Raw genomic sequence first — 11,871 nt, forward strand, 5'->3', positions numbered from 1 at the left:
GAATTCTCTCCTCCGGAATGGCTTCAGGATGCTCTAGAAAATTTGAAATGGCTTCATAAGAAAAGCCCCCTCTTTTTATACAAAAATTTAGCCTAAAATAGGCTATAAAAAAACATATAAAAATAGGGCCTATTCATTAACTCCTATCCAAAATCTCCCTTTGGCCATTTTATAAATTTGGCTTAAACTCAAATTAGGGGTTTAAATCTTAACCATATAACAAATACCCTTATTTTAAAGGGGTTGGCAGTTTTTTTAACAAAGTTTAAATATAAACTTTTCCTTTTATATCATAAGCTCTACGAATGGCATGGCAACCATTAAACATTTTGGAGGGTCGCCGGTCTGGGGTTCTAATCTGGATGACCCGTTTTTCCTCCAATTTTCAATGTGTATAGTTTAAATAAAAACTATGGCCAATGATTATTGAAGTTAATCCATGGCCTAACGGCCACCACCAGGGTCTTAGGGCTCTAAGGTTGCAGGTTCAAATCAAGGCCATATTTTATTCAAACAAACTTGCTCCCCCTTCTGCACATGGCACAAAACGGTTCGCTCCTCCGCCATGTGGACTGCCATGTGTACACCTTCCGTACAATCCAAGGTGCCAAATGGGCTTCCTTGCCATACATGTGACACCATTTTTTTGCCTTGAAATGCCATGTGTCAACTGCTAATTGGCTGGCTGATGTCATCTTATGGACTTACCATGTCATTAGTCATTTTAGTCAACCAACTTTGACCAAGCATATCTTTTGCATACAGGCTCTATTTTCGACAAAATGAACGTTTCTGAAAATCTCTCAATGAGACCTTCATCTTGATGCCATTTTCAACCAATTTGGTGATGGTCAAAATTTCACGTTCATTTTTGGTCAACCCTTGATATGTCTATTTGACCATGACTTTGACCGGGCATAACTTTTGCATCTGGGCTTCAATTTTGACGAAATGAACATGGTTAGAAAGCTCTTGATGAACCCTTTAGTTTGATGCCAACTTTGACCAATTCCAAAGAGTTTCAAATTTTACCTTTTTTATAGCCTCTAGTCCAGAGTTTAACCTTACTTTGATTGGCCATAACTTGAGCGTACAGACTCCTTTTTCACCTATTCAAGTTGTGTTGGGTCCAAAATTCTGAGGACTTCAATCTAATGCTGATTGCTGGAGTTTTGGGGATACTTTAAATTTTCATGAAAATATCCCCTGGATCAGAGAAAGAGAAGCTTCCATGCATAACTCTAGATACACCCTAAATTTGATTAGAAAGCCCCTTGAGAGGATGAAGGGATGCAAATACATAATCTAAAAATTTGTCAAGGAAGTATGCTAGCAAGTTTACTTTCATGCAATGTAAACAAGAGATATGACATTTATATAGATCTAAAATACACACAAATAGCACAATAGAGAACTAAAAATAGATATATGCTAAGAGGGAAAATAAAAGATATGGTATTCACCTTGAACTATGAAGAGGAAGATATGATTTTTCTTTAAAACTCGTTGATCTAAATCATTTCTAAACTTTCAATTACAGACCTTGAAATAAAATGACAAAAGGAACAAAACCTAGAAATCTCCCCAAAAATGGTGACTAAAGGCCTAGGTCAACTTGGGAAGACATCTTATGACCAAGTTAGCGTAATCAGGCAACCTAAAACTAACTTATCCAGAAAGCTCTCGAAAAGTAGGTTCCAAATATGTAATCATTTTCTCTCCCATGTGTAAATCTATAATAAGGTTTGTGTGTGTGTTTTCCTTAGTCATTTTTGCTCCTCTCGTGTCATATATAAATGAGGGATTGAATGCCTTTTTATGGGAGATTTCATGAAATTACTCCACAAGGGCTGATTGTACAAGTAGGATTTTAACAAGAGACTCAAATGGTTTTGAGCCCCAAATCAATGGAAACCCTAGGACTAGGTTAACTTGGGTCAACCTAGTCTAGACCACGTCATCTTGGGTCAACCTAGTCAAGAAGGTTGACCTTCAAGGTCTTCATATCTAGGTTCTAGATTAGTAAGGGTCAGCCATGGAATTGGTGTGTTTGACTATCATCTGAAGATCCAATCTAGGATTTTGAGGTCCTAGAAAGAGAGGATACTCACATATTAGGTCCTACTATGGTGAATATGTGAAGATGGGTGGAAATAAAGGAGGATTCATTAGGTCATATCTCAATTTTACCTAGGAGAAAGAGGAAACAAGAAGTGAAGTGTGTGCTTACAATGTGAATATGAAATGCAAACACACTAAAGAGGAGTTAAAAGATCTTAAATTGAAGTGTGTCCAATTTAAGATGGTACATATTATATGACTGTTAAGGGCTTTGATGACCCCTTATGACACACATTATGTGATCCAATGGGTCAAAATGGGTCATAGGGTACTCTATAACCCGTTTTGACCTATTCAAACTATTATATGTATTATAAGTGGGTCCTTAACCCCTTAAGAAACACATTATGCAAGAGAATGGATCAAAAGGGATCATCGGGTGCTCTATAACCTCTTTTGATATATGTACTTGGGGGTCCTTAGACCCTTAAGACACACATTATGCAACTAAATGAGTCAAAATGGGTCGTAGAGTACCCTATGACACCTTTTGATCCATCTGAACCATTATATGTGTGCTAAGTGGTCCTTAAATCCCTTAAGACACACATTATATGATCAAATCAGACAAAAGGGGTTTGAGGGTAGCCTATGAGACCTTTTGACCCATTTGAACCATTATATATGTGTTAAGGGGTCCTCAAACCCCTTAAGATGCATATTATATGATTGAATGGGTCAAAAGAGTTAATAGGGTGCCTAAAGACACCATTTGACCCATTCAACCCATTATATGTGTGCTAAGGAAACCTTGGACCCCTTAAGACACAAATCATGCAATTTAATTTAACCTTTCAAGCGTATTATGTGTTTTAAGGGGTCCTTAAACCCATTATGACACAGATTATATTATTGAATGGGTCAAAAATGGGTCAAAAAGGGTCATAGAAAACACCATGACCCCTTTTGACCCATTTGATCATATTATATGTGCTAAGGGGTGCTCAATTCACTTAAGAGACATATTATGTGATCTAATCGGTCAAATGTTTCATAATATACATTATGACCTATTTTGACTCATTCAAACAATCATATATGTGCTAAGGGATCTTTGGACACCTTAAGACATACCTTATGATTTTGAATGGGTTAAAGGGGTCATAGGGTACCATATGATTCCTTTTGACCCATTAAAAATATTATATGTGTGTTACTATGTTCTTAAACACTTTAAGACACATTATACTATCAAGTGGGTCAAAAGGGGTCTTTTGACCCATTAGATCCATTATATGTGTGTTAAGGGGTTTGAGGGCCCCTTAAGACACGCATTATGTGATTAAATGGGTCCAAACTGGTGATAGGATACCCCAAGACACCTTTTGACCCATTCAATTAGATTATGTGTGGTAAGGGGTCCTCAAACCCCTTACAACACATATTATGTGAGCCAATGGGTAAAAAGGAGTCCTAGGGTTCCTTGTGTCACCTTTTGACCAATCAAAATTTTATATGTGTGTTAAAGGGTCCTCGAACAACTTAAGACATATATAATGTGGTTGAATGGGTCAAAAAGGGGTTGTAGAGTACCCTATGATATATTTTGACCTAATCAAATCATTATATGTGTGTTAAGGGGTATGCAGACCCCTTAAAAAAAATTATACAATAAAGTGGGTCAAACGGGGTCATTGGGTTCCTTATGACCTTTTTTGACCCACTAGATCCATTATATGTATGCTAAGAGGCTTGAGGACCCCTTAAGACATATATTGTGTGATTATATGTGTATAAAGTGCTCATAGGGTACCATATAGGCCTTTTAACCCATTCAAACCATTATATGTGTGTTAGTGGGTTTGTAGACCCCTTTAGACACACATTATGTGATTATATGTGTTAAAAGGGGTCATAGAGTGCCCTATGACCTCTTTTAAGCCATTTTATCATATTATGTGTGTTAAGGGGTCCTCAAACACCTTAAGACACATATTTGCAATCAAGTGGGTCAAAAGAGGCAATATGATACTATTCGACCTATTTTGATCCATTCAAACCATTATACATGTGTGCAAAAAGCTCCTTGCACCCCTTAAAACAAACATTATGTGATCAAATGGGTTGAAAGGGGTTACAGGGTACTCTATTTTTCTTTTGACCCATTGGATCCATTATATGTGTGCTAAGAGGTCTGAGGAACCCTTGAGACACACATTGTGCAATCAAATGGGTCAAAAGGGATAAAAGGGTAATTTATAACCCCTTTTGACCCATTCAAACCATTATATGTGTGTTAAGGGGTCCTTAGACCCCTTATCACACACATTACTTGAAAATTCAGAGTATTTTTTTTTACATAGAAAAATATTATGTTGGAAATTTACAAAGCACGGTAGAGCTATAGTGTACATGTGCTAAAGTGCACTAGCACTATCTTTTAATTTTTTCAATTATGTGGTTAATGCTATCAAAACCATAGTGTGATTCTGGAATACCATGATCACACTATGCTTCAAATTGGAAAAACAAAAATGGTATTTTTTTGGTACCACAACTTTGTGCACTTACCCCTATAGTGATGGACAAGACATTTGTCCCATGTGACATGGACATTGTACAAAGGGGACATATGCTATATACAAAGGCCATACCTATGTGTTGGATATAATTGTCTAATTGTGTGTTGTCTTTGATGTTTTTGATAAGGTAAAAAGGTTTTAAGGGGTCCTGAAACCCATAAGTTTAACAACAAGAAAGGCTGAAAATAAGCGAAAAAATGCCCAGCCAAAACATAAGCCTTACGGCTGAAAATAAGCCCAAAGGCCCAGCCCGAAACAACTGCCCACTAAAAAGGCTAGAGAACCAACCAGAAAAATAGAGACCAAACAAAAAACCAAAGCCAGGAGAAACAAAAACCAAAGGACAGAGACCCAACCTAGCAGACTACTTCTCCATCTCGAGCATGGTCTGGGCAGCTTCGGCGCACTCTTGTTGCTCTTCTGCCTTATGATCCTGGGCGTTCGTCAAATCCTGCTCCATAGTGTTGTCCTTGGCTTTATCCACATCCAGCCTATCTTTGTCTCTGTTCTGTTTATCATCTTCCTCCATCTGGTTCCTGTCTTTGAGATTTTCCAAGAGAGAGAGGATGTTGTCGTTGATCGAAGCGAGGAGGGAGATCATTTGACTTGCCAGGTTGTGATTGTAGTTCTCAATATTTTTTACTCTCCTCTCCATCAGAGTCTCCCAGCTGTTCCGGTCGCCTTGGCTTTCTACACCTGTCTTGCTCTTGATTTTTTCCATTTGGGAAACCCTATCTCTGACATCCTCAAGCTCATGGAAAAGCCATTTAATTGATCTGAAGTTGTCGATCATGCTATTGCGGGCATTGTTCAACAGATTCATGCCCATTTCTCTTGCATTATCAGAAATAGCCACCATAGCCGGGTCAATTAGCTCATTGAGTCTAGGCTTCTCGAGGTCGTCCACCAGGAGTTGGGGGTTCATCGCCTCTCTGTAGATTCCCATAGTGGCCGTTCTCACATTGAAGTTCTTCCAAGCCTTCCTTCTGTTATTAACTTGCACTTCCCCCTCAATCTGTCCAGAGTTGTCATTTTCCTCCAAAGGAGGCTGAGGATGTATAGGGGAGAGGGGAATGGGTAGAGAATCCTTTCCCTGACTACTGGAGCACTCCATCCTCTCTCCCTCCCTCTTCTGTCTTTTTCTCAGTTTCTCCTCATCAAGCTCCTCCTTCGAAACCTTGTCAGAATCATCAGTATCCATTTCCTCCTCCACCTCAGTAGAGCCAGTTTTAGCTGGGGTATGACCTCTAGGGCTCTTTCTGCTGGATAATTTGATAGAGGGGTAATCCTTCTTATGGCTTTTAGTCTTCTTACCTGAATGCTCAAAAACCTCATCAGAGCTGATGCTCTCGACATCGTCGAAATCTGAGGAAAAATTGGAGCTGCTCTTGTCAACATCCGCCCCCTGGATAAGGTTTTTGCTAATGGTTTGAGCGTGGAAATGCTCATGAATCAGAAGCAGAAGACCCTCATGCAGTGCCGGGTTGACGGTAGCTTTCTTTTTAAAACTAGAAATGGCCTTGTTCATCGAGTTAAAAAGATAATACGGGAAGGAGATCTTACTACCATGGCAAAAATGATTCAGAATCACAAAATGGTGAGTCCTAACCCTATCAAACCTGGGGTCTAGGGTTATATATTCAATGACAGCGTAGAGAACATACCTCCAGAGCTTCTTTATAGTATCCGTTACAAAAAACGTCTCTTTCTTGCCCAGCTTGTTCAGCTCTTCAGTGTTTTTCACAAAATCCTTGATTGCATTAGAAGACATCTTCTTGTCTCTGAAGAATTTATGCCCCTCCATCGGAATCCCCATGACTTCAGCAACCACATCCTCAGTAATTTGAAAGTAGACCCCGTTCACCTTAACCTTACCATTATTCCACGAATTCACCATGCTGTTAGTGATCTCAGGATCCGAGCCATGAAGTTTCTCGAAGAAATTAGTAACCCCACCCTTTTCCAGCTCTCTCCAAACTTTGGCCTTGTTCTTCCACTTCTGAACTTCCCCCACCGGCTCCTTTCTTCTCCTCTCACCCGTCATGTTTACCTGATCAACTTCCACAATTCTCATGAACTCTGATCTGTGCAAGTTATTTGCATTCAAAAAAATGGTGATGTTTCTTTTATGATACCCGTGAATATACCCCTTTCTAAAAATAATGGTATCGTCCTTTTGAACGTGTCAAAATGTCAGAGGAAACCCCTTTTGCTGGTGAAAATCACGATGCCAATAATGGCACTTACCATTTATTAAGCAATCTTTATTATCCATAATTGCATTGGATTTGAGCCGTCCTTCCCAAGATTTTATCTTGGTCGATGAGCAACTTTGCCTTTGCCGAAAAATCTTTTCCGGCATGCCAGGTCAGATTATTGGTGGCGTTAACCCCTTTATTAGCAAACCAATCAGCGACTGGGTTTGCCTCTCTGTAAACATGAGTGACGTGGACCTTATCGAACTTTGTGAGAGTGGCGCAAGTCTCAGCAATTATGTTCGCAATCATCCACGAGGGAGGGGAAATACCATTAATGGTATTAATAATGTTTTTGGAGTCCCCCTCAAGCCAGAGTTTGGTAATCTTGGCATCAAAAGCCAACTTGACCACCTTACTCGCAGCTCTTGCTTCAGCCAGATGAATAGTCTGGATTCCCAGCAGGGAAGCAAAGGAAGTTATTCCCTCCCCATAGCTATTTCTTATGATTCCACTGCAACCTGAAGGGCCTGGGTTACCCTTAGAAGCCCCATCAAAGTTGGCTTTTGACCAACCATCTGGGGGGAGAAGCTAGCTAGCATCCTGCCTTTTGAGGTTCCTATCTTTTTCTTTAGCTATCTTTCTATCCCCTTCTTCTTCTTCTTCCTCCTTTAGCACTTGGAGATTTTCCTTTATATTCTTCAAGACCTTCCTGCCAAGGATTATAGCCGGCTCCTCTCTGTCTCTAAATATTCTATTATTCCTTTCCTTCCAAATTCCCCAGCAAAAATGGGGTAAAATCCAGTCTGAGTGATCCTGCCGACCAGCAATCTTACAAAGACCTTTCCACTGATGGAAAAAATCCATAAGATTATCCGGTTTGCACCAGAGGGTTTCATTATCATGTGTGATGACATTCCACACCTCCCTGGCATAGTCACATAAGATGAAAATGTGATTTTCGGTCTCAGCCTGATTCTTACACAAGGGACATCTACTGGGCATAACATGTCCTCGCTTCATGAGATTGTCATGAGTAAGGATTTTGTTCTGAAGAGCCAGCCAGTAAAAAATGTTGATCTTTGGAGTGAGACCCGGAATCCAAGCCTCCGCCCAAGGGGCCTTCTCTTTTAAGCTCCAAAGGGAATTATAGCCTGAGGCAACAGAGTATCTTCCATTGGGATTATCCCTCTAGACCAGCTCATCCCCCAAATTGATAGGAATCATGGAATTGAGCATAAGCATTATAGGATTCAAGTCCTCAGAGATGAGGGATAGGTCACTCCATTCCTGGCCATTCCAATAATCACAAACTTTGGACCCAATTTGATCAGTACAAGCTTGCATCCATCTCTCAAAAATAGGGTTATTGATAAGTGGATCTTGGGAAAGCCATCTATCCGACCAGAACTGGATGTCCTTCACATTTCCCAATTTCCATGATACCCTAGCCTTAGCCATGTCCTTGGCTTTCATGATCTCATTCCAAATGTTCGATCCTTTTGGGATATCTTCATTAAAAAGGGTGAAAAGAAGAGTGGGTCTTCTAAGGTACTTGTTTACCAGGGTGTCCCTCCATTCACCAGTGCTACTGAAGATCCGCCATATTTGTTTAGCTAGGAGAGCCTTATTGAGGTGAGTGATCTTTCTAATGCCCAGACCTCCGTACCTCATAGGGAGGCAAACCTTCTCCCAAGCAACAAGAGGATATCTTTTCTTCCCTTCATTACCATTCCAAAGGAAGTCTCTCTGGATTTTCTCCATTCTTTCAGCTATTTTCCCCGGAATTCCAAAGAGGCTCAGGGCGTAGATTGGCAGATTTTGAAGAGAAGATTTGACTAAGAGGCATTTCCCCGCTTGACTAAGAGAGACCCCTTTCCAATCAGCCATCTTCCTATTGAATCTGTCCAAAATACCATTCCAAAAAGACTCTGGGGGTGAGGATCCCAAAGGAAGACCAAGATAGGTAGAGGGGAAAGAGCCTACCCCACAACCCAGAATCTTGGCGATTTTTCTTTGTCTAAACTCAGAGGTGTTGATGAAAAAGAGCGAGCTTTTGTTCCAATTAATCAGCTGACCCGTCCCACTGGAGTAAGTATCAAGAATCTTCTTCAGGGCTCTAGCCTCTTTGACAGAAGCTTCCCCCCCCAAGATAGTATCATCAACAAATTGCTGATGAGTGAAGGGAAGGATCCCTTTGATACAAGCCTCACGCTTTCTACAGTCTATAATCCTTCCTAAGCATTCAGCTAAAATGATGAACAAAATGGGCGAAAGGGGGTCTCCTTGTCTGAGGCCTCTGGAAGGTTTGAAAAAATTAGAAGGGACTCCATTAACCAGAACTGCCAAGGAGGAGGTGGACACCAATTGAGAGATAATTTTGCAAACTTTACTGTCAAAGCCAAAAGTCGAGAGGACCTTCCCAAGGAGAGACCATTCCACCCTGTCATAAGCTTTAGAAAGATCTAGTTTGAGAAACATACCTTCCCGTTTGGAAGCCTCAAGAGAGTGGATGACTTCGTGCACCATCTGGACAGAATCCAAAATTTGTCTCCCTGGAACAAAACTCGATTGATGCTGCGAGATTATCATGGGCAATATCTTGAGAATTCTTAAAGTGAGAACTTTAGAGATGATCTTGTAGAGAGAATTGCACAGACTAATAGGTCTAAAGTTGTCCAACGAATCTGCCCCAGGGGATTTAGGAATGAGAACCACAAAAGTCGAGTTTAGCTCCTTCAGAATAGATTTGGCTCCAAAGAATTCCTGGACAGCCTGAACAACCTCTGCCATGATCACCGGCCAGAACCTTTGGAAGAAAAAAGTGGGAAAATCGTCCGGGCTTGGAGCCTTGTCAGCAGGCAGAGAAAAGAGAGCCTCTCTAACTTCCAAAGCATTAGGAATAGCACAGAGCTGTTTATTATGGATAGGTTGAATGAGCTGAGGGATACAGTGTAACAAATCCTCCTGGTCCAAATTGGAAAGCATTGGGTCCTCAGAGAGAAGGCTAGAGAAAAAGGAAACAGCTTCTTCCGAGATGGCAGATTCTTCAGTTAACAGCTCCTGCCCCTTTCTAATACCATAGATCCTGTTACTAGCACAGTGCTTGAGGGTGGTTAGGTGAAAAAACTTAGTGTTCCGATCTCCTTCCTTTAGCCAGGTGATCCTCGATCTTTGCCTCCAAAATTTTTCTTCCTTATTAATAATGTTATGAATTTCAGATAGGGTCTTGAGCTCCGAAACCCTGTTGGTCTCAGTGTAACCTTCCTTCTGAATGCAATCTTGGATAATAGTTAGATTATCAAATAACTCTTTCTTTTCATGGAAGATGTGACCAAAATCAGACTTGTTCCAAATTTTAATCATCCTCTTCACATTGCTAAGTTTTCTGGTGACTCTGAACATGGCTGAGCCCTCCACCTCTATCCCCCACCATTTCTTGATATTATCCAGGAGGTCAGGGTGAGAGGTCCACATTTTCTCAAACCTGAAAGGATGGTATCTCCTGTGAACCAGAGGGGAAACTAAAAGAGAAATGGAAGAGTGATCCGAACCAATTCTGGGAAGCAGAGATAGTCTGCAGCTGAAGGATTGAAGCCAGTCCGAAGATATAAGAGCTCTATCCAGCCTAACCTGAATGCAATCATGGCCTTTTCTCTTGTTTGACCAGGTAAAGGATCCGCCCTTAAGCTCTACGTCCATAAAGGCCAGATTATTTATGAAGTTAGAAAGATCCTGTTTACTTTCCCAATCCGGGGGTAAACCTCCCTTTTTCTCTTTATCTTCTAGCGGTGTGTTAAAGTCTCCCATGATTATACCTTTCTTAATGTCACAATCTTGCACCATATTACCAACTTTGGTCCAGAAGTTTTTTCTATCTCTCTTATTATTGGGGGCGTAAATATTCACTAAAAGCCAGGAATCATTGGTGTGCAAATGTTGAACTCTGCAGAAAAGAATGTTATCTTCATCATACTCAGCTACTATATTGAAATACTTATCATTGAAAAGTAACAACAGTCCTCCAGACGCTCCTTCAGAGTTAGAGGCTATGCCCTTCATGCTATTGTTGAACTTAATATTTTCCATCCTTTCCTTCTTCATTTTAGTTTCCTGGATTAGAAACACATCAGGCCTTTGGTCCCTTATCATATTTCTAATAACTTCTTGCTTGTGGATTCCATTGAGTCCACGAATATTCCAAGATAAGATCTTCATGATTTAACTACTAAACATGCTTCCTGGATGGTGCGCTGCGTACCATCCTTAATGTTTCTTCTGGCTTCCTCTTTCCTAATTTCATTCTTGTTTTTCCTTCCCACTAGGTTAGATTTGTGGCCGAGATCAGCCTTGGCCATGCTTCTAGTAGAAGGGGGAGATACCGGAGAAGGGTCCCTGCTATTCTTCTTCTTTCTACTCCTGACTTCCGTCCAGGGATTCTCTTCTCCCTCTAGTCCTTTGTCCAGCCAAGCATCAATTCTTGCCAAATCTTCCATTGTTGATGCAGACAGCCTCTCTATGATTCTGTTTACTATTGAAGGTGGGGGACAACACACCGGGTTAGGGTCCTGGGACATGGGTTCCCCCTCCTTTAGTTCTTCCATGGAGTTCGGGAAAAAGGATAGTTTCAAGTCATCCTCCTGAGAATCCAGAGGGGGAAGAGTCATATTTTCACCTGTCTCCTCAAGTTTCTTCTCAGATTCCTTCGCATTGGGGAGAGGTGTTGAATAGTCTTTCACTCCTTTCTCTTCTCCCCCTCCTACATTTCCAGTCGCCCGAGGAGGCCCTGATTCCTCTTGGGGCGCATTAGGAGCAATATTTGTTTTTCCTTCTGCCTCTCCATTTGCCTTGACTTACAATGCTTTTTTCCTCCATTCTTTTTTGGGATCTAGAGAATCTTTTATCCCCCCTTGTGGACGAGCCTTTCCTACCGTACTCTTCCCTTTGAAAAGTGGGCATGATCCAGCCTTGTGGCCAGCCTTCTTACAATGGAAACAAGCAAAAGGCACACTTTCATAGTCAATCTTTTGAGA

This window comes from Cupressus sempervirens, chromosome 5 (genome assembly GCF_028749045.1).
Source record: "Cupressus sempervirens isolate cs-2001-9-10 chromosome 5, ASM2874904v1, whole genome shotgun sequence".
NCBI lineage: Eukaryota > Viridiplantae > Streptophyta > Pinopsida > Cupressales > Cupressaceae > Cupressus > Cupressus sempervirens.